We start from the raw sequence: 25,873 nt of genomic DNA on the forward strand, positions 1-25,873 counted from the left end.
CACCGTGTGCACTTAGTAGTCCTCACCGTGTGCACTGAGCGCCTCGCCGTGTGTACTGAGCACCTCGCTGTGTGCACTGAGCAGTCCTCGCCGTGTGCCCTGAGCAGTCCTCACCGTGTGCACTGAGCACCTCACCATGTGCCCTGAGCAGTCCTCGCCGTGTGTACTGAGCACCTCACCATGTGCCCTGAGCAGTCCTCACTGTGTGCACTGAGCACCTCGCTGTGTGCACTGAGCAGTCCTCGCCGTGTGCCCTGAGCAGTCCTCGCCATGTGTACTGAGCAGTCCTCACCGTGTGCACTGAGCACCTCGCCGTGTGTACTGAGCACCTCGCCGTGTGTACTGAGCGCCTCGCCGTGTGCCCTGAGCAGTCCTCGCTGTGTGCACTGAGCAGTCCTCACCCACAGGGCTGATGGCCCTGGAACCCTGGTTTGCATCTGGTCCATGGGGAAAGGGGATGCAGGACACTCTCATCACAGGCACCCCAGGGACAGCAGTCATGCAGCCTCAGGGCTGGGCTGGAAGGAGCGATGGACAGGCTGTTGCCAGGCAACCACTGGGGCAGCAGTGGCCCTGCGGGAGCTCTCCAGAGTCAACCCCAGTCCTCCTCATCAGACCGCAGGCTTGGCTCTGTCAGCCTCCTGCTCCCCACTCCTGGCATCAGCCACATCAGTCCCAATCCAGGGCAAAGGATGCCACATGCCACATGCCAGCAGCTCTCCCTGAGAGAAGACTTGATGCCAAGCGTGGAGCTGTGCGGAGTGCAAAGTTCCATGCGAACGTCACCTTGTAAATTTCTGACTGAGAATCCCCACTTTACAGAGCAGTAAGTTCAGTCCCAGAAAGTTTCAACAGTAACAAAATGTCTACAGACAGCTCGAGGCAGTTCTCAGCGCGTCCACTCATCAGCCCTGTTTAAGTTCCACCATGAAACCTGCCAGTCAGCACCATTATTATCACTAATTTGCAGATGAGGAAGCGGAAACACAGAGAGGTTAAGTAACTTGTCCAAGGTCACACAGTAAGTGACAGGTGCAGACAAGGCTGGTGGCAGTGTCTGAGCCCTTCCCCATTGCCTCTCACTAGTAGCTAACCCGGATGCTGCACCCCCATGTGTCAGAAACGAGTCCATGTGCTTTATAATATATATTAACTCATAACAGCAACCCCAGGAGACAGGGGCCAGTTGGCCAGGATAGGACAAAAGGAGCGCAGGCATCAGAGGGCATCTGGTCAAGGTGACCGGTAAGTTTCTGTCTATCCAGACACTGGGAACAATGCAAATGCACATGAGCTGGTGAATGGGAAAACGTCGTCTTGTGTCTGTGCAGTGGAACACGCTCAACAGTAAAAGGAACATGCTTCCGATACACGCAACACAACAGATGGCTGCTCAGTGAGGTCAGACACACGCAAGCACACTGGTCCCACCCACGTGACCTTCTGGAAAAGCCAGCCCTCAGGGAGGGAATGGAGATCAGCAGTGCCAAGGGCTGGTGTGGAGTGGGGGCTGACAGGGAGGGGCTCAGGCTAGACTTTGGTCAACGGAAAGACTCTACATTGTGATCGTGGTAGTGGCTGCACAACTGTGTGTGTTGATCAGAACACAGCTGTCTACCTTAAAGGTGAACTTTACTCTCTGTAAATCATACCTCAATAAACCTGAGGTCAAAAAGAGCCCATTTCGCCCTAAGACACTGTTGGGTCTACAGAAGGTTGAGGTCCCAGGCCCAGGACCCAGCGTCACCAAGAGCAGCCGGGGAAGGGCTCTGCGAGCCAGCCCAGATCCTTACCCCGGGCTCTGGTTTGAGCATTCTCGGCTGCTCCATGGGTCTCCCAAAGCCTTTGTATTTGTTCATCAGTTATCTGTTAACATGCTTTATAGACTCCTGGTCAGCAAAACTGCAAACGGTAAGACCTTTTCCCACTTCAAACTCAAACGCTGCAGTGGGTCAGAGCACGCGTATGGGTCAATAACAGACACACATGGACATCAGCTGGCCTTTCTGGAGAGGACAGAGATTGATGGATGTGCAGACTTCCCACAGGATCCTCATTCACATTCTCATCGCCTCCTCCGTATGGATTAGCGGGGGTTCGGTGGCATGAGAAAATGGTAGAAGGAGAAATGTATCCCCATTAGGGACCTGCTCCTGTTTAAGGAGGCAAAGTCTGTCTGTTTCAGTCGTTCTCTGCTGAATTCAGAATTAACTCAATCTTCCAACCTCGTGTCTCCACAGCATTAGCCATTTACACTCTGCTTCCCGCCCAGTTTCAAGGCAGAACCTGCATTCCAGAGAACTCCTGGTGATGAAATATTGTAATTCTGGTGCTCTGCCGCACTCTCAGAAAGGCAAATGCAACTCCTCCCCCAAATACAAGTTTCTGTTCATTTTTCCACATCAGACATTTGAAAAGAAAGACAGACACAAGGAAATGACCACACGCATCTAGTTAGAGGGCACAGCTAACAAAGAGAGGCTGGAATTGCTGACAGATGCCCTCCTCTCAGCCCCAGGCTGCAGCGGGTGCCCTGCCAGCCTCTGGCTCAGGCATCCCCGAGTCCCATTGCTGCTACTTTCACCGTGACAGCAGGGCTGCTCAGGAGCACCGATTTTACAGCAGGTGCTTTCCTTATATTACGTCATTTCATCCCGAAAGCAATCCTTTAAGATAGATCATACCCTCCTCATTTTTACACAGAGGGAAACTGAATTTGGAGGAGATTATAAAACTTAATTCTGAATGATGCATTCATAAACGACATAGACAGAATGTAACTTAACTAAATAACAGCATTTATCCTGCACTGCAGGGCACCCCATGGTTAATTCTTCACATGTGTTATAATATTCAACCTTCACAACCACCCAACCAGCTATGGTATGTGGCAGAGGTGGCTGCCTGTTCACCAAAGCCGTGGGCTCATCCTTCCAGGCAGCAGAGCTGGTCCTAATGTTGCTGCCCATCAGGAACGGCATCTCCCACCCACTTTGTGCCTGGAATGGCTGCGGGCCTAAGTGTTGCCAGTGGAAAATGAGAAGTGATGTGTGTAAATTCAAGGCGGGGGCTTTCAGAAGCAGGCAGGGCTTCTCCACACTGTCTCTCTTGAGGCCTCCAGGCTCCTGGGTGCGGCAGAGCCACTGGATGGAAGCCTCTGTCCTCAGGTCCCCGTGTGAGAGAAGACCATTCACGAACCAGGGACACTTGTGTGGACTCCTGGAGAGCAAAACGCGGGTTTATGAAATTCAAGGGCTTTTGTAGCAGCTAATTTTGCATAACAAATCTAACATTATTGTTTCCATTTCACACAACAAAACTGAAGTTCAAAGACGTGAGTTCCACAGGAGTACAGGGCACCCCAAGTCATTCAGAGGTCTGCCCTTCTTCCAAGCCCACTCTCTCTCTGCCCTGCGACCTGCTTGGTGAAGGGCGAGGTCTCCAATTTTTTCCCCATTCTAGAACCCTAAAGTAAGGGAGGAACCCTCCATTCAGACGGAATTGTGCTTCCATTATACCCAGTGACTGGCGGGACCCATGGATTGAATAAAATGACCACCGATGATGGGATCAATGGCACTGCATGAATGTCCCCACATGGCAGGAACAGACTCTCCCCAGCCCTGCAGCCACAAAAATGAGCTGAGGCAAGAACACCAATGCAACCTGGGCTTCCCTGAAGTTCCCCAAATCTAAAATCAGTCGGGTAGCTGGAACTCGACTCACTCTTGGAAGACTCCTTTTATCATCCAAAACAGTATTCATATATTTCTATCTGACCACAGAATTTTGTACTCAGAAAGTCAGTCAAACCAACATAATCTGACTATTATCAGCATGTCCTGTTTACAAGAGCTCAGACAAGGAGGAGGCCCCAAGCCACAGGCAGCAGTGCTGGGGTCATTGTGAAACCAGAGTCTAGAATTGCACCTGGCATGTCACGGGCTTTCAGTGAGTATTTGTTACAGGAGTTGTTGTTTGTAACTGAGGAGCTACGTGGTGTTGCCAATGATTTTATCACTAAATAAGAGCATTAAAAAATTGTATCCACCATCATAATCGTTTCATGAAAAAGCACATGTTATACTGAAAAAAAACTAGGAAGGTATAATCTGTAAATATCCCTGAGATGCCTGCCTTTGCTTTTCTGAGAAACACATACGTTGGCCGTGTCTTCTACTGCACACCGAAGAGCCATCGATGGTGGCCCTGCCATGCCGCTAGTGTCTGCAACACTCTATGGTGATGGGAAGAGTCCGTCGGACATCAGTTTGGGTCCTGGTTTTGCCTGTCATTAGCCAGTGACGCCCTGGAGCTCCAGTTCCTTCGTTTGCAAAATGGGATCCTCAGAGACATCCACCTGGTCCCTTTCACCGTGGGTTGTGGTTGGCACTGTCGGGGCACGATGCAGGGGAACTTGTTGTGGCCCTGGTGTTAGGTCTCAAGAGAAATCCTAGGGGCCAGGAGGTTCTCTCAGCTCCTGACGGTAGGGCGGTGGGAGGAGGAGAGGAGACCTGCTTCGCGTGGAGAACTTGTTTTCCCGCTTATGCCTCGTCCCCTCCCCTTCCCCAGGCAGCAGCCAGCGTGTTCCTGATACGGCAGACAACGCCGTGTGCAACACATCGTCTCCTCGTCTAGACACGCGACAGCGCTGTCCCCAGCCTCCCTCACAGTGAGCCTGGCCATGGGACGCTCTCCCCAGCGCACCTCACACCGAAGCAATGCGCCACTTCTAGTCTGAAGCACAGAGAGTGCCCCCGGACCCACCTCTCTTCTCTGGCTGCAGTTATTCTGAGGCCTCTGATTCCGGCCTCAGGCAGTCTGGATTCCTGCACTGGCTGGGAGGAGGCCCATCCAGAGGGCCTCTTATCACACTGTGACATGTGAGCAAAAAAGAGACTGTTTTACTAAGCCACGGAGACAGTACCAATGACTCTGAATAAGACGCCTAATAAAACAAAAGTCAAATCAAGTCATCCCCCGTCCATTTCCCTGGGGTAAAAGCCAAAGTCCTTAAAATACCCGAGAGCCCTGCATGACCCAGCCTCCCAACACTTTCTGCCTTCACCTGTCACTGCTGGCTCTCACTTCCCTGTGGCAGCACTGCTTCCCCACACGCACCAGCATGTTCTGCCTCAGGACCTTTGCACCTGCTGCACATCCTGCCCTCAGTGATGAGCCCAGCTAACTCACCCACCTTTGTGAGGTCTTCATTCAAATGTTAGCTTCCAGTAAAGCCACTGTTGGCCACACTCCTTATCCCCTTTCCTTGTTTAAAATGTCCCTTAATACTTTTCACCATCTAATATATAGTTTACTTATAGATTTTTATCTTATGTCTTCCTCTAATAAAATGTCTCCATGAGGGCAAGTAAGTGGGAGTGAGTGTGTGTGTGTGTGTGTGTGTGTGTGTGTTGTTCACTCCTATATTCTCAGTGCCTAGAACAGTCTCTGGGGCATAAAAGAGGTTCAATCATCATTTGTTGAATAAATAACCTAGGATACATGAACAAATGTTACAGAGGAGATGGAAAATACAAAGGAAAACAGGAAACTGTTACAAAAGAGGCCGTGCTTGAGCTGACCCTGTGACCCGGTGAAGGCCCAGCAGAGCACGTGGCATTCTGGGTGCAGAAGAGGCACCAGGTGGTGACACTCCAGGGGACAGGATGTGAGGCTGACATGAGGTTTCCACCAAAGCCAATGAGGAATCGTGACGATGGCTGCGATCAAGACACAACTCGAGCAACATTGGTCAGCGCTAGGCACGCTCCAGGGTCCCCACGTTCTGTCAGCTCCCCATAAGGATTATCTTACCCTACAAGACAGGGGTACGAGGACTAAGAAGCCGCCTCCCAGAGGCATAACTGGGAGAGGGTTTCACAGCCGGTGGAGGGCAGGCTGGACTCCAAGAGCTGCTCCAGCTCTAGGCCTGGGGCCTGGGGATTGCTAAGCCAAGCAGTCTGAGGCCTGAGGCCTTCCAGGATGTCTGAACGGTGGGGCTCAGGTGTTCCACCCACCTCACGTGCTCTGGAATCTCCAGGCAAAGCATCGATGGGGTTGTCAGCAATCAGAGGGGAAAACCCACATCCACAGTCATCGTCCTGTGGGGTCTTGTTCAGGCCCTTAATTGTGTGATTTTCAAGTCTTGTCTGGGTTAAATTGCTTCCATATTCTTGTTCCCCTGTTACGAGGCCACGCCACATTTCAGGATGCCAGTGTCAAATCTTCAGTATTTACCTTGCCACAAGGACTAGAGTGGGTTTTCTTTTTCCTTTGTTTTGTTTTCTTTCTTTCTTTCTTTCTTTCTTTCTTTCTTTCTTTCTTTCTTTCTTTCTTTCTTTCTTTCTTTCTTTCTTTCTCTCTTTCTCTCTTTCTCTCTTTCTCTCTTTCTCTCTTTCTCTCTTTCTTTCTTTCTTTCTTCAACTGACTTTGCAGACTTTTGAACGCAGGGAAGAGAAAGCAGGAATAAGGAGAGGGGTAACCACTGCTTTGAGTACCTGCTGTGATTTTCACACGGAGCCAACTTCATATTGGAACGTCTGGCTCCGCAGACCCTGCCAGCTGGAAGGGAGCTGCAAAATGCATGATGATATTCCCTGGTTAAGCCCAAACCTTCCCAACCATAGGGCATCTGGGCCCTAAAGTCTCCCTCCAGGGCCTGGGGCTCCTGAGCATCTCAGATATGTGGAACCTGCTGTGCCTGGCGCTGCCCACAGCAAGGTTCTCACTGAGATCTGCGTCCGGGTATGCAGGAGTGACACGTGCTGCAACAGCTTCAGAAATGCCTGTGCCAGGCCACAGTCCCACAGTGGGTGCAAGGCCCAGTGAGGTCTAGGTCCAGGATCTCTCCACGCCTGTCAGATTTCTTCCACCAGCCCTCACCATGTCATCTGCAGGACTTAAACCCAAATGTCACCAGCTCCCCAGAAACAGAGCCACCTTTCACCAACTGTTGTTGGTGAATGACCGCAGAACCATATTTCTGAGAAATGTTGATGAAGGAGAAGTGGAAACTAGCTTCGTGTGTCTGGGAAGCTGCTGCTAAAAGCAGCTCAGATTCCTGAACCTGCGGAGATCACCTGGGCAGCGAGCCCCCGAGCACCTCCGCCCACAGCCAGAGCCAGAGCCAGCCCCAGTCAGTGTCTGCCCAGCTCAGGGTGAGGCCCAGGGAGGAAGGCCTGGCCACAGTGTCACCCGCAGCCTGGCCCTGGCATCTCTCCCTGTGCCAGGCAATCCCTGCCCTCCCACTGTACCCTAAGCATGAGCTCTCTGGTCCCTGAACCTGGGGGTCCCCCTCTCACTATGTCCCCATGCCCTGGCCCCAGTGTGAATGGGCCACACTTCACCCCTTTGAAAGCTTCCAGAAAACCACTGAGCCACAGGCCACCTGGGTGCAGGTAGCTCCGCCATCCCTCAGTGCTGCCCCACAGCCTCCACAGCCTAAGGGTCTCAGCTCTCGCAGGGCCCCAGGCAGTTCTGCATGCCCCCAGCAGCCCTGCCACCTTGGCCACATAGGCCAGGCACCCAGGCACTGAGCCAGGAGCACGCAGAGTCACCTGGGTTGATAACACTGCCCAGGGACACTTTCCCAAGGCAGGTCAGGGAGGCCCTGCTGGGCTTGCTGCACACGGCTTGTGGGTGTCTCCAGCTCGGCCTCAGGGTGGCCCAGGTCACCTCCCTGGACCCAGGGTCTGGCAGGCTTGAGCCCCTTGGCTGCCATTGCCCACGCACAGCAGGCAGCTGCCAGGCTGCTCACTGGGCACCCCCACTGAGTCAGCCTGGTGTGCTCGCAGCTATTTTGTAAAACGCAAACCTTCCTGTTACCACCATCACCCTACTGTGCAGTAGGACCCCAGCATTTACAGGAGATTTCTGTGTCTTAACGTGGAATAAGGCTGCTAGGTGAAGAAGGGATGAGGAGCTCCTGGCAGAGGCAGGAAGGAGTGAAGCACCAGGCCTGACCCGTAGGAGAAATATGGGGGTTCTGGAGGACCCTGTGAGTAATCGACAATTACTCCTGGTCTAGGTAGACAACAGGCACATTCTGGAGATGTAAACTTGGTCATAGAGCAGCCAAAGGTGCAGGTGTGGCCTGGGCAGGAGAGCAGCACCTGCACCTAGCGAGGGCCCCGGTACCAAGGACACCTGGGTACACACCCCAACCACCAAGAATCCAGCGGGGTGGCAAGGGCTGGTGGGCATGACCCACAAAGCGGCTGGGTCCTGGATACAGGCTGGGTGTCCCCACGCTGTCTGTGCCCCTTGCTGTGCTGAGGTGACCCAGTGAGGGGCTTGAGGCAGCCCGGGCCTTTGCTCTTGCGTGTTTCCTCAGCTGCTGACAGGGTTGCTATAAAAGTCTAAGGATGCTTCGAAACCTCATACCCCAGGGTATCTTGCCTTTTTCTCTGGGGAGGCAGGAGGGAGAGAAAAGGTTCCTCATGCCTGGAAGGGGGGCTGGACAGTAGAGGTGGGGGAAGGGGAGAAGCCCTTTTCCCTCCCAACCTGAGTCCTGAAAAAATATATTGGCTTGAGATCTTCGCAACATGGTGTTTAAAGACTCTAAAAATTCCAGTAAAATGTAGCTTTCCCTAGAAAAGGAGCCTGCCAGAGGCCGCTGGCCTCACCTTTGTGGAAAGCCAGACAGGAACAGTGTGACCCCTCCATGGGCTGACCTGCCCGGACAGCCCCATCATGGGTCTGAGCCGAAGCCCTAGTGTCCTTGCCTGGCCCTTCTCCCAGCCGCTCTCCCTGAACAGGAATTAAAGTCATCCCTTGACTGGCTATGGAATTGGCTTCTTTCTGTGATTTTTTTCCTTTTTCTACCAAAAGGAGTTCAAAAGTTGAGAGTTGATTTGTATTCCAAGCACCAGGCGAATTGCTGCAAGCCCAGCTCACTGGGGGACGGCGATGGGAGCATCAGCTGTGCCCTCCAGCCCCGAGTGAGAGCCTGTGCCTCCGGCCTCAGCTGTGCCCTCCAGCCCTGAATGAGAGCCTGCTCCCCTGGCCGGAAGAGCTTCCTGGGTGTTGCTGCTGCTCTCCCCTCCCCCAACTCCACCCCACTTCTGTAATAACCATGTCCCTGCTGTGTGCAGCTCCTCTTTGTGATAATAACGGCCAATCCGCATGCAGTGATGGAATTCAGGGGGGATCTCCAAGGAATTCCATTCTGAGGCCGTTCCAGAGAGCAGCAGGCACATCATTTGCATGCATTTGTATAAGTTATGCATCGGTATACACTTCTCTTTAACATTGCAACCTAATGAAATCACTCAGATGGGCACATTAAAAACACGATTTACGCTGGGAAGTCTGACCCTTCTCCTGTTAAATCATTTGAATGATCATTTGAATATATTTGCACAAGTGGCACATTAAAGGGCTCTCACCCATGTTTTCAGAATTAATGAAACAATCCAGCTGCCTTCAAGGAGAGGGTGGAGGGACGTATCTACGGTTTGCCTGGAACCGTCCAAGGCACAAGCGCCTGGTCCAGCCACAAGACAGCCCAACAGGGATACCCAGTCACGGTGCCAGGGTGTCCTCAGGCACCAGAAAATCAGCCCACAAATTCTCAAACACAAAGTCATTCCACTAGCCCTCAGTTTAGAAAAACAGAATTGTCCCTTTGTAGAGAAATGAAGGTATCAGGAAAAGTTAAAGCAAGCAGAACAAGAGGGCGCCAGCTCCTCAGCTGTGGGGAGTCCGGGATAAAAGAGTAGCATGGGAGCCACGCTCACACGGCTGGGCGCGCCCGCCCGACAGGGGCTCCCACTCAGCGCTGACAGCAAGGCTGCGGGAACCTCTCTCCCCCCAAGGGTTAACGTGCACTCTGCGAGATTGGCAGGGATGCTGGAGCTCATTATGCAGCAAAGACTTGAAAGCCAGCTCAGAGAAGCCCTCCCTGGAATGATTTAGGTGCAGCTGCACCAGCCTGGAGGCGGGTGGCTTCTCAAGGTCAGGCAGCTCTGGCTCGGTCCCGGCTCCCACGGAGCAGACAGCATTTGAAATGTGCTGTGAGGGGCGGTGAGGCAGAGATGAGGTCTTGGCAGGAGGGCCCAGGCCAAAGGGTCCTAAAACACACCTTCCTACTTAACATTTTACAAAGTGCATCTTTCACATGCAACGTTTTCCCATCTGCTCTTGATGAAAACCTTTAATTAATAGATAAAGAAACTCTTCCAAGACGTGTGTGGCTTGCTCCAGGTTGCTCAGCTGTCACAGGGCAGCACAGAAGTTGACTTTCTCCCTCCCACCCGAAATCCCAGAGCCCCGGATGTTAGTCATGCAGGATTTTTCTCAACCACTTCCTCGGACTTGCAACAGGGGTGCCCTGTTTGCTTGGCCCACCTTGCTCAGCTCCTTGCAGGAGGAAGCACATGAGCCAGCAAGTGTGGGATCTGGTTGGCTGCTTTGGGCGCTGGCGGGATCATGCTCCAGGCAGGCTCCCCAGTGGCACCCCGATGGGGGTGCCTGTGACCCCTGAAGCCCCAGAGGATGTGTCACAATGCTCTTAGCTCAGCTGTCTGACAGTGATGTGCTACCAGCTCAACAGGCCCCTTGCCTGGTCATGTGGGTCAGCTGCCCTCTGCCAGGGAGGGCAAAAGTCCAGCATTCCAGCCTTTTTTGGGTACCCACACTCGGTAGGCTCCAAGCTCTTCTCGCATCCAAGAAGAATGAGGTCACGCCGACACTTGAAGGATGGTGAAGGCGGAAAGTTTTATTAAGCAATGGAAATGGCTCTCACCAGATGGGGAAGCTGGAGAGGGGATGAGACGCGGAGGTAGTCTTCCCTGAAGCCTAGTCATCTCTGGCTGGCTCTTCTCTGAAGTGAAGCCATCTCTCCTCCAAAGTCCGGCCATCCCTCTGAAGTCAAGTTGCCTCTCTCCAGTCAAGCCACTTCTCTCACCTGTACCGACTGAGTCTGGGGTCTTTACAGGCACAGGATGAGGGGTGGGGTGGGCCATAGGCAGTTTTGGAAAAGGCAATATTCAATTGGTAAAAAGACATTTTTCAGAAAGAACCAATCAGGAGACAGCAGGTGAATGGGGATAGAAGTTCTTACTTTGGGCAGCGGGTTTCTGACTTTTTGGCTTGAAGGTGGGGTTTTGCCAGGGACCCACTCCTGTCTTCCTGGAATTTCTCTGCCTCTTGCCTCTTTCATTAGGACCCCATCCCCTGCCCCAGCGTGCAGTCCAGGCAACTTTTTGGCTAGAAGCTTGTCGTCTCCAGAGTGGGAGTTGCGTGGTTTGGACTCAGCACCCAGTGAGGATAATTCCCTCCCGGTGAGCATGACTGAGAATTGGCCCCAAAGAGTGTCACCTCCTCAGAACACCTGGCCTCTCGGACCCCAGTCCCCCACCTCCACCTCCACGTGGAACCAGCTCTAATCCCAGGGCACAGCAGGCATCTCCACCTGCCAAGCTCAAAGAGGCTCCAGGGACCCCCCACCCCAGAATGGATATAAAAGGACAGCAAGCCAACAACCTGTGTCTGCCCAGAGTTAGAATGAATCTCACAGGCTTCTGACTTCCCCAGCCTGGGGCCTGCATGGACCAATCTCAGACCAGTCTCCTGTTCCTTTCTAGAACCGTCAGTCTCCCCAGGTCTTTGCGGATATGCCAACTTCTCTGGAAGGAGCAGTCTCACTGTCTTATCCCAGCATCTGCCCAGCTCCCGCCCAGCTCAGCAAAGGTTTATGGATTCCTGTGGCATGCAAGGCACCATCAGACCCTGGTGCCACGATGAACTAGGAGATGATGGTGCAGGCTGTGGGTGTGCAGCCTTTCTGGGATCAGCTGGAATTCGTCCTCACTAGGCTTTCTGCCCTGATGGGCAGATATTTTTCAGCAACTGCAGCCACGAGTATTTCCTTTGGCAAAAAATCTTCTCACTGCTGCTCTGTCACCCAGGCAAGGCTGGTTTCAAAGAAGAACATGAAAATTTTTTCTTTCATTCTCAGCTCACCTGTCAACGAACATTTCATGTCACCTTTTCGAACACAAAGTGACAACATGGTTCAGTTTAAAATCATTTATTCTCTTTTTCAAACAAAAGATCTGAGTGTGGGGGAGATGAGGTCAGAGGCTGCCGGGAGTGTCTTGTCCCTCGGTCTGCACAGAGTCACTGTCCCAGAGATGCACACTTCCTGCCTGTGCTCTCTCGTCCTCCACAGGAGTCAGGTGAGGCTGTGGGGAGTCCCCTGCTGCGGGATGTGCAGCTTTGCAAATCTGCAGGGCTCTTTGATTCCTGCCCCCACCCCAACCAAGAACACAAGCCTCTCGAAAGCGAACCCATAGTTCCTTGTGCAATTAAGTGCTTGTATTTACCATGTGGGAATGCAACCATCCAGCCAATCTTAGCTGCTCCACGGTCGTGACTGGAGTATAGAATCAAAGCACTTTTTGCAAGAGTGGCAAATACCAGGGCATTGTATAGAGAAGTAGCACTGGTTGCAAATAAAATGATAATAACCAATTTTTACTATTGGGATGGAAGTTTATTTCCTCCATATAAACTGAGTTGCAATTCCACTTGAGTGAATTCTTTTGATGAGGTCTTTACCAAACATGGGCTGTTTACCACTCCCTTCTCTGCAGGTGCCGTTCAGAGGTGAGAAAAAATCACCATCTGACATGGGGGAAAGAGCATGGGGTCAGATGAGCTGGCCCAGCCCAGGCTGAATGCTGGGACAATCTCTCCATGTGACCTCATGACCTTCCTACTTGTTGGGCCTCATCCCTGGGCAGAACCCTGTGTCCAAGGTGCCCAGGCTCACAGGGACCTACCCTCATCCTCACCCTGCTTCCCAGGGCAGCTCCCCCTGCTAACTCTGGCTTCCCTGCTAACTCTGGTGCTGTGCAATTTCCATGCAGGATTTCATTTGAAAGGACTGATTTTAAATTATTTCAGAAGAACCTCTCACTACATAAGGTTCTTCTCAGCTCTGACAAGATAGGATATATTCACACCACCTTTTTTTCAGGTAAAGCACCATTAAATTCTCACCCCCACCATTCAGTATTTGGTTACAAGCAAGGAACTCCCAATGATGAAAGAGATTTAAACAAAAGACAGCTCTTTCCTTTCCCTCAACCCCCGTGTTTAATCACTGAATATGCAAAGGCTGGCTGCAGAATGTCTCTTGCAGACAGCCCCAAAGGCTTCATTGCAGCCACCTCTGCACCATCTAGACTTCCTTCCCACTTAAGTTACCCACACCATCCTCTTTATTTTCCCGCCCCTTCCATCTGTACCCTTGCTGTCCTGCCCTCTTGCTTCTGGGCCAGTCTTTATGACCCCAACAAGGCCATTTTCCTAAAAAGCAGGCAAATCACACTATTGCATTGCTCCGCCACCAGATGCCTCCCGCCCCACCCTCTGCCTGAAAAGCACAGTTAGGGCACCTTTGCTTGGCATCCAAGGTCTCCTCAAACTGTCTTTGCAGCCTCACTGCCACTGAAGTTCTGTGCTTCTGTTTGCCAACTCACTGTCTCTTCCTATGCTGACACAGCTTTGCCCACACCCTTCTCTCCATAGGAAATGCCTTTCAAAATCCTATTGTAACCCACCCAAAGCCCACGTTAACATCCTACCCAGCATAGAGATGAGTGACCTCTGCTTCTGTGTTCCCTCCCACGACTTGAACTTCTCTTGATCACTCAGGTTTTTGTTTTGTTTCTTTCTGCTTTCTTTACAGTGTAATCTAACATCTGGTTTCATGGAAAAACAATGAATTTGGGAACCCATCGACCCTGAATTCAAATCCATTCCCTCTTGCATGTAGCACAGTGGGCTTGTCAGCCACAGGGAAGCAGGCGCCATGACTCTCTCATCACAGATCCATACCCAGCATTCAGCTGTGCTTCTCACTGTTCCAAGTGATTTACAGGAATTATTTTATCCCGTGCACACAGCAACCATCACGGAGCTATGCGACCAGTGCAAAGATGACATGCAAATTCAGGAAGCTTTCCATATTTTTTTTTTCTTTCGAGACCGAGTTTCGCTCTGTCGCCTAGGCTGGAGTGCAGTGGAGTGATCTCGGCTCACTGCAAGCTCCGCCTTCTGGGTTCATGCCATTCTCCTGCCTCGGCCTCCCGAGTAGTGGGACTACAGGTGCCCGCTGCCACGTCAGGCTGATTTTTTTGTATTTTTTGGTAAAGACAGGGTATCACCATGTTAGCCAGGATGGTCTTGATCTCCTGACCTCATGATCTGCTCGCCTCGGCCTCCCAAAGTCCATATTTTTAAAACAGAAATGTCCAAACACCTTGTTTTGTTTTACTTTATTTTTATTTTCAGTTCATCATCTGTGTCTACTTTTAAGTCATTTCCCCACTCCAGAGAGCCACTTCCTGTGAGTGGCATCTGTCTTTAAATACGCTTGTATGCATGAAAAATGTACAGAATGGTTTGCCTCCTTTTTTTTTTTTTTTTTTTTTTTTTTTTTTTTTTTTGAGATGGAGTTTCACTCTTGTTGCCCAGGCTAGAGTATAATGGCATGATCTCGGCTCACTGCAACCTCCACCTCCTGGGTTCCAGCGATTCTTCTGCCTCAGCCTCCCGAGTAGCTGGGATTACAGGCACCCACCACCACGCCTGGCTAATTTTGTGTTTTTAGTAGAGATAGGGTTTCTCCATGTTAGTCAGGCTGGTCTCGAACTCCCAACCTCAGGGGATCCGCCCACCTCAGCCTCCCAAAGTGCTGGGATTACAGGACTGAGCCACTGCCCCCAGCCTACTTACATTTTTAAATGACTAAGAGTGTTGGGCTAGGCCCTCACTGGCTTCTCATCAGTGCCTGTGTTTCTACCACAGGATAGGGGCTGGTCTCGTTTGCTGGTGATGCCTTGCCCCACAGTGAGCCTCCGCCTGGTTCAGACACCATTCTTCTCAGCCACACCCCTTGGGCCTATGTCTCTGAGCTACACAAACTCTGCCCAACGCAGTGTTGAACATTATCTTCTACATCACTGCATCTTTGTATTAATCCACGTCCTAGGGTACGTCAGTCAGTAATTTTCACTAGGTACGACTAGACTGCTGTCAAAGCAGAGGCCCCAGTTTATTCCTACCCCACCGCTGTGCGTTTGATTTCTGTTTCCACCCATCCTTAGCCAACACTTGGATTTATTAGGCTTTTTGAACCTAGAGAATCCCAGGGGTATGAAATGAAAGAATAATGTAGTTAATTTGGCATTTCTCTGATTACACATGCATTGAGTATCTCTTCATATTATTTTAAGCACCCAGACTCGTCCTTTTCTGAACTGCCTGTTCATTTTATTTACACATTTTTGGGTTTCTTCTTTTTTTTTCATTCTTAATTTGAAGATATATTATCTTGTATATTCTGCGTAACAATCTCTTGTCAGTTTTAGGTCTTCTCTTAGGCAATCATTCATCTCTTCACTGCACGGTATCCTCTGCTGAACAGAAAAACAACCTCTTGAGTCATCAAATCTATTTCTTTCCACTATGAGTTGTACTTCTGAGGTACTGCTTAAGAATTCCTTCCTCACCCCCAAATTATGAAGACATCCTCCATTCTCTTCAATTATCTTTACGGCTTTGTCTTTCACAGTGAGATCTTCATGCCTTCCAGAGGTTGCCCTTGCTTGGTGTGAAGCAGTGATACAACCACACTTTCTCCATAGACTGAGCGTGTTACCTCAATGCTGGTTACAAACCCATTCATCTCTCCTCACCGATGTGCAGTGCCCCCCACTATCATGTACTGGACTCCCAAAGATATAAACCTGTCCTTGAAATCTGTTATCTATTTCTTCTGTCTACAGGTCAGTTCTTTGACCAGACACACAATCTTTCTTACTGTCCCTTTCTAGCTCGTCTTAATATCTGACAGACTAATTCCTCCCCTTTTCTCATTTTCAAAATTGTCTCTTCTTATTCTGGACACTTGTTATTTCATAAATTTAGAAATTCTTGTTGTTTTGATACAAGGTCTTACTCTGACACTCAGGCTGGAGCACAGTGGCATGATCTCAGCTCACTATAGCCTCAAACTCCTGGGCTCAAGTGATCCTCCCACCTCAGCTTCCTGGGTAGCTGGGACTACAGGAGAGAGTCACCACACCTGGCTAATTTACTGTACTTTTTGTAGAGAAGAGGTTTTGCCGTGTTGCCCAGGCTGGTCTGGAACTTCTGAGTTCATGCAATCTGCCTGCCTTAGCCTCCTATGGTGATTATAGTTGTGAGCCACCACACCCAGTCAATGGTTTGATTTTAACCAGTGGTGAAATTGCTGGATAATATGGTAGTTTTATTTCTAATTGAGGAAACTTACTGTTTTTCATAATGACTGTTCTAATTACATTCTCATCAACAGTATACAAAAGTTATTTTCTGCACATCCTCACCAGCACTTGCTGTTGTTTGTCTTTTTTAGTAGCCAGTCTAACAGGTGTGAGGTGATATTTCATTGTGGTTATAATTTCACTATACCATGTATGTTTAAAGGAGATAAAATCAGTATATCAAAGATGTATCTACACTTTCATGTTTCTTGTAGCATTATTTACAGTAAGCAAAATATGGAAACAATCTAAATGTCCATCAACTAATAAATGGATAAAGAAAATGTGGCATATATATAAATATATATGTGATATAAATAAATACTCTCTCTCTCTATATATATATAAAATGGGATATTTTTTAAAAAGTTCTGTCATTCGTGACAAATGAATGAATCTGGGAAACATTATACTAAGTGAAATAAGCTAGGCACAGACAGACAAATACCACATAATTTCACTTGTGTGTGGAAGCTAAGAAAGTCAACCTCATAGAAGTAGCGAGTAGAATGTTGGTTACTAGGGGCTGGGGGATTGTGTAGGAGTTGGTGAGATGTTGGTCCAAGGATACAAAATTTCAATTATTTAGGAAGAGTAAGTTCAAGAGATCTTTGTACAACATGGTGACTATAGTTAGTAAGAAGGCATTGTACTTTGAAAATTGCTAAGAGAGTAGATTTTAAATGTTCTCATCACAAAAACAGATAATTATGTGAGGGAATGCATATGTTAATTAGCTCAATTGAGCCATTCTACAATTCTTTTTAAAAAGTAGTAGTTTGATTTTAAAAATAATTGCACTTGAATTTTTATTAGAAGGGCATTACATTGGTAGATTTATTGAGGGGAAATAAATTTCTTCACAATGCCAAGATGCCTAATCCATGAATTTGGTATCTATCTAAGCTTTTTAAACATATAATTTCATATCGGTTAATAGATTTTTTAAAGTATTTTCATAAAACTCTTACATATTTAATGTTAAACTAATTGTTTTATCATTTGTAGCTATTGTTGTAGTAAACAATGAGAAAATTGCAATGATTACATTCTACCATTTAATAACTACACAGCATGTCAGGCATGGTGGCTCACGTCTGTAACCACAGCATATATTTTTGGCCAAGGCAAGTGAATCACTTGAAGCCAGGAGTTCCAGACCAGCCTGGCCAACATAGTAAAACTCCATCTTTACTAAAACTACAAAACTTAGCTGGCTGCGGTGGTATGTGCCTGTAATCCCAGCTACTTGAGGGACTGAGACATGAGAATCACTTGAACCTGCAGAGGCTGCAGTGAGTCAAGACTGTGCCACTGCACTCCAGCCTGGGCAACAAAGCAAGACTCTGTCTCCAAATAACAACAACAATAATAATAATAATAATAACTATACAGCAGACAGTATCACATTACAGTTAAGAACCCAGAGCTTATACTTGGACTATCTGAGCTACCCTACCTATAGTTGTGTCTCCTTGGGAAAGCTATTTCTGTTTCTGAGCTTCAGTTTCCCACTGTGTAAACTGGGAACACTAGTAAAATCTCGCATCACTTGACAGTAAGACTGCATCCTGAGAAATGCATCATTAGGTGCTTTTGTTGCTGTACAAACATCACAGAGTGCACTTCACAAACCTACAGGTTGTAGTCTACCTCACATCCAGGCCATGTGGTCTAGTCTATGGCTCTCAGGATGCAAACCTGTACAACATGTTGCTTTACTGAATATTATTGGCAACTGTAGCACAACGGTAAGAATTTGTGTATTTAACATACCTAAGCATAGAAAAATGTACGGTACACATATAATATTTTAATCTTACAGAACAAACATTGTATGTGCAGTCCATCATGGACTGAAATGTCATTATGTGGCACTTGATGGTAGAATACGTCCCACAGGGCTAATTCGATGATTAAAGAAAATTGTACATATCAAGCATTTAATAGTGCCCAGCGTGTGGTCAGTTATCAGCAAGTGTCAACTTTGCTATCACTAGATATGGGTCCACAGAGAAATTATCCAATCACTTTGGACTTCAAGTTTTTTTCATTAAAAAAATTGAATACCGTTTGCTTGTTTACTTCAAGGCATTTTTGCGATGATGGAATGAGAGAATGGGGAAATTACTTTGCAATCTGTAACATGCTCCAAGCATCTAAGGCACTATTATGATAACCATCGATACCTCTACTTCCCATTTTTCTTTTTCTCCATGACCATTTTCTTCATTATGCTTTTGTGTACACTTGTCCATTAACTCAGTAAATAATAATTCAAAGAAAACATAGCAGAGGGCCTACCACGTGCCCTACACTACATTAAGTGGTTCCAAATTCATAAATATCCTTTGTATTTGTCCTAACATCCTGCAAGAAGTATTACAGGGAATATTTCAACAGAATCTTGGATCATCAGCGGACCAAGGCCCACTCGACTTGATTCTCTGAACAGAGTCACTAAGAAAATGAATCACCCAGGAAAATAGATTTTCTTCTGAACAAGAAAGAATACTTTGAAGAATTATGACACTGCGGCTAAAAGTTCCCAGGACTGATTTTATACGACTACTGGAGATTAGACATGTTGAGAAAAAAACATGATTCAAAGGAAGAAAAAGGGATATTAAGGAAGAAACACCAAGGGGGAGAAACATCCTTGGTGTATTCCTTCCTGAGGGCTGCGGTGACACAGGTCCACAAACTAGATGGTTTCAAATGACAGCAATTTACTGCCTCGCGGGCCTGGAGGCTGTGAGTCTGAGATCAAGGCATCCGCAGTGCTGGCTCCTTCTGAGGGCTGTGCAGGAGAAACTGCTTCACGGTGACCTTCTGGCTTTGGGAGAGACCATAATTCTCCCTGTTCCTTAGCGTGTGGCTGAATCGCTCGTCTCTGCCTCCATCTTCCCATGGTGTTCTCACCATGTGTCTTTACCTCATCCTTCTCTGTGCATCTCTATCCAAATTTTCCCTTTGTATGAGGACACCAGTTACTTGGATTAGGGACTCACCTTACTCCAGTGTGACCGCGACAGAAATCCTTACATCTACAAGAACCCTGTTCTCAAATAAGCTCATATTTTGAGTTACCAGGGGTTAGAACTTCAACACAACTTTTTGGGGGACACGACTCATCCCACAGCACTCAGGAAGCACTATCCATGAATATTGTCTTGAAGCACTTCCATTGGTACAAATTGTCATAAATCCATTCAGGTTGTTTCTTAAAGGACACTCTTTCTGGGGCTAGTTCTCAGGTTCCCAGCTATTCTTTGGATATCTAAAACAGGCAACTTTTGTGTAACCATGAAATTACGTTAAAACGTTATTAACAGAAAACTACATAAAATCCCTTCTCGTTACCTAATGCTTGTTTTTCTCCAGCCATTGTGTGAGATGCTTTGCACGTATTATTTTATTTTCATCCTCATGATCATCCTGCAATATGGCTGCTGACATCCGTCTGTTATTGGCAGAACCTGAGGCCCAGGTAGGCTGGTAACTTGCTGAAAGTGACAGGGCTCATGAAGTTGAGGAATTACATTTCAGACACAGGTCTGCCTGCCGCTGTGGGCTGCATCCTTCTCACCTGGCTGCATCAGAATACTATGGACACCAAGGCTCCTGCACCCCTACTGTCTCCGTCCCCCGCCAGGCCCTTTGCTTCAAGGCTGCCCCTCCCAGGGTCTTAAAGCCCCGCACCTGTGTCTGGACCCAGGGAGTAGACAGGAGTCCTTGCACCTGCCTTAGTCAAACCACAATATCAGCCACAAACCTGCTTTCTTGCCACAAGTCATTATGACCTTTTTGGATCTGGTTGCAGTGAAGTAAACCTAACCTAATTTGCTATTGTCATCATTTTTTTTTTCTACATCAGAAATCCTCTTCTGTCCCCGCTAGGCCCTTAGAGAGCTTTTCTGCCACTATTTCTCCCAACCACGGCCTCTCAGCATCCCAAGCCTGCATCAGAGAGGTGTTGGAATTTGAAAGCAGCACGTGAGTGAGCACAGGAAATACAAGACAACTGTCATCAGCTCTGCCCCTAAAGACCAATTAACTTCGAGATGGAGGGAATATATTTTAGGACTGCACAGGGGCCAGGTGACACTGAGGCCTGTCAATTTCCTTCTCCCTTTACACAAAAACTCAAAGTATTGGGTGAGTTTATGAATGACATTTAGAGGTGATACATAGCTTGAATCACAGCAGGCAGAGAATATCTACTGATTTTACCTTCTGTTTTTGTTTGAAAAGTTGACAGAGACTCTAACCCTACTCAATGCACCTCAACCCCAGCGTCTAGAAAGGCGCCCTCTTTTGTGCTACTCTCCTGATGAGCACAGGGGTGTAACAGGTCTTTATGAAAAGGGGCATGTAAGAGAAGTGAAAAAGAAAACATTTTGAAAGGTGCTTTTAGAAATACTTATGCTAATTTTATAGGTTATTTAGGACAGTAATTACAGAAATAATTTTCACAAATTAAAATTCAAATAAAGTAAAAATTACATAAAGTACATTCTCAGCATAGCAAAATGAGTGAGTCCAAAGCCTGTGGGCGGTGTGATGTGTCTCCTGTAATTGTGGGACAGGTTTTGATTTATGCAGTTAAAATGTGATCATCGTGCCAAAGAGGGAAACTGGTAATTGCGTTTTTTAGTCTTTGGAATCAAGTGTGCAAGGTGTAAAAGTGCCTTTCTTTCATTGCATTTCAATGACCTGCTCTATTATTGACAGCAGGCACCTCAACCATGGCTTTTTTCTTTTTTCCACGGCACAGATCTGAGAGAAAGGTGAAGGTTTGCATGGCAAAGGTGCTTTACCAAATGGTCCCCACAGGAAAGGAGAAAGCCAAGTGTTTCCATTTTTAGGTTTCATTACAAAGAATACTGGAGAGAGGGGATTAAAAACACAGCAACTCCCTGAGTATATTATCGAATCTTTATACAGTGATTTACAGTGCACAGAACTGATTAGGCATCCCGCGTTTCATTCTGTCCTCACAACCACCTTGAGAACAGGACGACGGTGAAGTCAGGATTCAAACCCGAGTCTTCCAGTGTTTCCTTCCTCCGCAATTTAGTGCCCGATGTCTTCTTCATTTTACCACCTGTCAGCGCCCATCTCAGAGATGCTTTGTCTTCACTCACAGCAAACCCATTCTTTTAAAAAGCAAAACAGAATGCAATCCAAATAACAGAATTCCATTTTTAAAAATTGAATATATATTGCCTGTGCTGCCAAATACTCAACCTCTTCTGCTTTCCCCCTGAAGCCATGATGTATGCACTGTACAGAGAAGCGAGGGACTGGAGCTCAGAAAGGAGGCGCTTTGGACAAAACCCCAGAAAACGTGGCTCGGAGCAGGCAGGAGCCCCCGTGGAGCTGCCAGGACCCTGCGGAGCCGGCCGCTGGAACAGTTCTCCCTCTGACGCCGATTGCCATCAGGGCTGGTGGATAATGCTGATCAGAAAGAATGCTCCCCGATCTGATCATAATGGATGCAGTGTGCTGTGTCAAATCACGTCCTGTTTCCTGATTGCGGATAAGAAGAATGTGACTCAATCAGAGCATTTGAGCAGCTCAGAGCTGAGCAGCCTAAGCAGGCACAGCACCCCTGGCCCGTGGCCTCCTGCACAGTCTGGCAGAAACGCCACTGCCAGTCCAGGGCCGGTCCTGGCTCTCACCCACAGCAGAAACAGCTGCAGACGGGTCTAGGAAGAAATTAACAACTCCTCCATGGCAAACACCCAGCCTGTTGGAGAAAGCTCATCAAATCGCCGGTTTCTAAAGACACTGGACTAGACCCTTCCTGTATGGAGACTAGTAATGTCGACCTGTAGTTTCTAACAAGGCACCTCTTCTTGAGCCCCTGCTCACCTAACACATCCCATCCACCTTTCCACCATTGCTCACAAACATTCGTCCTCTATCCATCCTCATTTACTTAAAATCATGTGTTAGCCAGCTTCTTACACACACTCAATGTCTCCCCACTTCCCACATACATAGAATGAGACTCGGAGAGGAGAGGTGACTTGAGAAGTTGCACAGCTCAGAACCTCAGACCAGCCCAGAAACCCACCTGCAATCCATATGCCAGCCTCTCACAGCGCCCAGCTCCACTGCTGGGGTCACAGAGTGGCTTCGAGATGACGTGAACACTGGGAGCAGGTCCCTCGCCCTAAAAGCCCTTTCCTGAGAAACTTGAGTGCCCTCCGTGTTTTGTAAAGTATTCACCAAGCCCCCATATGTTCTGGGCATCATGACAAGTGCTGTAGATAACAGCAGATTTTTAAAAGGAGGAACAAAATCTCTGCCTTTATACAACTTACATTCGAGAGAACAGAAAGAAGCATAAAAAATAAACAAATAGCTAAGGTGTATGAGGCAGAAGAGAAGTGGCATGAATGAACTGGGGAGTGTGAAGAGAGAGACGGGGTGTGAAGGACCCCCAGACAGGCCAGGCAGGTGAGCAGGGACCTGTGGAGACACCTGGAGAGGACCTGGGCAGGAGAGAAGAACCCGGAGAGGGTTCCGCAGGAGGGCAGGTGCAGCCAGCAAGGGAGCTCAGGGGCAGGGGTATCCCAGGGCCGGACCACGGGCACTGGAGACCCCGGTCACTGGAGACCACGAGGGGACCTCAGGCAGAGGGAGGGGCAGCCCTGACTACCCTACAGTAGGACCTGTCTGGTGTTGGGTGGGGAAAAGGCGTGGAGTCTGCAAGGGCTGCAGAAGGAATTTTGGGAGGCTCTGGCTGTGGTCCAGGTGAGAGGTGGCAGTGGCTGCACAGGGTGATAGAAGCCATCCAAATGTGAGTACATCTGGAGGTAGGTGCTGTAGGACGTCTGGGTCTGGACGTGGGGTGTGAGGAGGTAAGTCAAGAAGGGCTCTAGGATTACTATCCCAAGCAACAGCAGAGAGGATGGGGCTGCCATTGATGAGAACAGGGAAGGCCACGGAGTGCCCCTTACTCTACAGGCCCCACACGGCCTTCATCTCCCCCGCAGCGAGTCCATGCGTGGTTATAGCGCTTCTACCAAACGAAGTCAGTCTGCCAATTCAATGTACAAAACAGTGACACCCTTTGAAAAGTCTTCATTGCTGGTCCATTACAAACACAGAAAAGTGCCTTTTGGCTGAAAAATAACCCACAGTTATTTAACATTCATGTGGTGAATTTTTCAAGTGGAATTCACCATGCAATATGAAAACAAAATTTGCATATTGTGTTAGTCTGTTATTCTGTTGCTATAAAGAAATTCCTGGCCAGGCACGGTGGCTCAAGCCTGTAATCCCAGCACTTTGGGAGGCCGAGACGGGCAGATCACAAGGTCAAGAGATCGAGACCATCCTGGCTAACATGGTGAAACCCCGTCTCTACTAAAAAAAAAAAAATGCAAAAATCTAGCTGGGAAAGGTGGCGGGTGCCTGTAGTCCCAGCTACTGGGGAGACTGAGGCAGGAGAATGGCATAAACCCAGGAGGCGGAGCTTGCAGTAAGCTGAGATCTGGCCACTGTGCTCCAACCTGGGCTACAGAGCAAGACTCCGTCTCAAAAAAAAAAGAAATGACTAGGGTTGGGCAATTTATAAGAAAAAGTTTATTTGGCTCATAATTCTACAGGCTGTACAGGAAATATGGTGCCAGCATTTACTCCTGGTGAGGCCTCAGACAACTTCCAATCATGGTAGAAGACAAAGGCGGACCAGGTGTGTCACCTGGCAAGAGTGGGAGCAAGAGAGAAGAGGGAGCTGCCTGACACTTTTAAACAACCAGATCTCTTGTAAACTGAACGAGAACTCACTCATCACCAAGGAGATGGCACTAAACCATTCACGAGAAATCCACTTCCATGAGCCAACTGCCTCCCACCAGGCCCCACTTTCAACCCTGGAGGTCACATTTCAACATGAGATTCAGAGGGGACAGATATCCAAACCCTACCACATATGGGGGGGGAAAAAAAGTTTGTCAATCATACAATCTCCTCCCAATATAATTAAGAAATAAAAATTACCAATTTCTAGTAATTGTCATAAATTCTACTTCTAATACGTATAAACATGATAAGGGTTAAAGGCCAGCAGCCAAGATAGAGATGAAATTTCCACAAAAGCAAAATGTAGAGTCCTTCGGTAGCCATGGGAAGGCAATTCAGAGCTAGCCCTCATCTTGAACAACCATGCACCACTCCCCACTGCACTACGGATCCCTGGCCCTGCCTCCATCAGTTCTGCTCTTCTCACCTGGACCACTGCAATATTCTAAAGGGCAATCTGCCCAGGTTCGCTCTCTTTCCCACTTTAATCAAGACCATACGATCCCGCCAAATGTGACTTTCCAAAATGCAAATGCGGTCATGCCTCTTCCCGACTCGTTAGCACTCCAGTCAGTTTTCACTGCTAGCAAAATAAAGTCCAAACCCCTTAGGTGGAATATGAGTCCCTTGCTGTCTGGCTTCTGCTTTACTTTTGCTTCCCTTGACCTCATTTCCTCTTGCAAACTCTACAGCATGGCTTCAACAAACTGTATGATGCTTCCTAAATGCAACTGATCAGCTCATTCGTGCCTCTGTGCCCTTCAACATAATTCAGCTGCGTTTGGCATTTGCTTTCCCTGTTCTTGGTTGAGCCCTTCCTCCTCCTTCAAGACCCATCTCATAAGATACGGCTCCCGTGAAGCCTTTTAGGACTTAGCCCCTGCGGAGTTAGGTGCTCCCTCACCAGCACTGTGGTGGCACTTTGCAGGCCTCGGTCACCATGCATGGTCATTATCTGTGTCTTTGTCTGACTCATCTTGGAAGCGCCACTCCTCCCAGGCTCCAGGCGAACAGACGTGACTGCCATTCAAGTAACATTTGCTTAAAGATACATGGATGAAATGAAGTCGAACCCTGGGACACCCATTCAGTGAAACGTCCATGTTTCCTGAGCCCTAAGCTAGGACACTTATTCTGAAATTTGACAGTAAGACAATAGGTTGACATAAAAACTATACTTGAAACAACTAAGAAATATGGGTGATGGGGTTGCTTCAGCACAGCCTTTACCTCTTAGCGCCTTCAACATAATTCAGCTACATCTGGGGAGGTGGGTTTGTCAATGAAGGAGTCTGCATTATTATCATTGATTAAATTAACATATATCTTTTGGTTATACATGCAGGTTTCAGGAGAAAAATATCTACAGACACCTGAACCTCTTTTCCAAAATGCAAAAGTGCTTATAGTTGTAATGATTTTAAACATTTCAAAGAATAATTTATTAACTCGTTAACTCGGTCACATATTCATTCTGGCCTTCAAAAAGCTTGTCTTGTGTGCCACCTGTCAAGCTAAGCTTCACGTACACAAGAAAAATGAGAGCTGCCCCCATGCCAGTTACACCTGGCATGTTAGGTTCCAGCACAGGAGACAGGTCACATCCACACCATTGGTGGGCCGGGACCCTTACCTTGCCACATGTCCCTACAAGAACATGCTCTTACTGTGGATAAGATCCTGTCTAACCAACTGGGCTACTTTTAATCAAATGAAGTTTCAGCACACTTTAAACA

At 48.2% G+C, this 25,873-nt stretch overlaps 1 long non-coding RNA gene across 1 annotated transcript; it reads right to left on the reverse strand.

Moving 5' to 3' along the window:
* Positions 1–2,777: 2,777 nt before the first annotated feature.
* On the reverse strand, positions 2,778–3,447 carry LOC112636974. Its single transcript, XR_003122360.1, has 2 exons — positions 3,313–3,447; positions 2,778–3,219 (listed from the first exon to the last, which is right to left on the reverse strand). It is a non-coding gene; the product is annotated as an uncharacterized LOC112636974 (long non-coding RNA).
* Positions 3,448–25,873: the final 22,426 nt, after the last annotated feature.

The sequence above is a fragment of the Theropithecus gelada genome, chromosome 13 (genome assembly GCF_003255815.1).
Source record: "Theropithecus gelada isolate Dixy chromosome 13, Tgel_1.0, whole genome shotgun sequence".
NCBI lineage: Eukaryota > Metazoa > Chordata > Mammalia > Primates > Cercopithecidae > Theropithecus > Theropithecus gelada.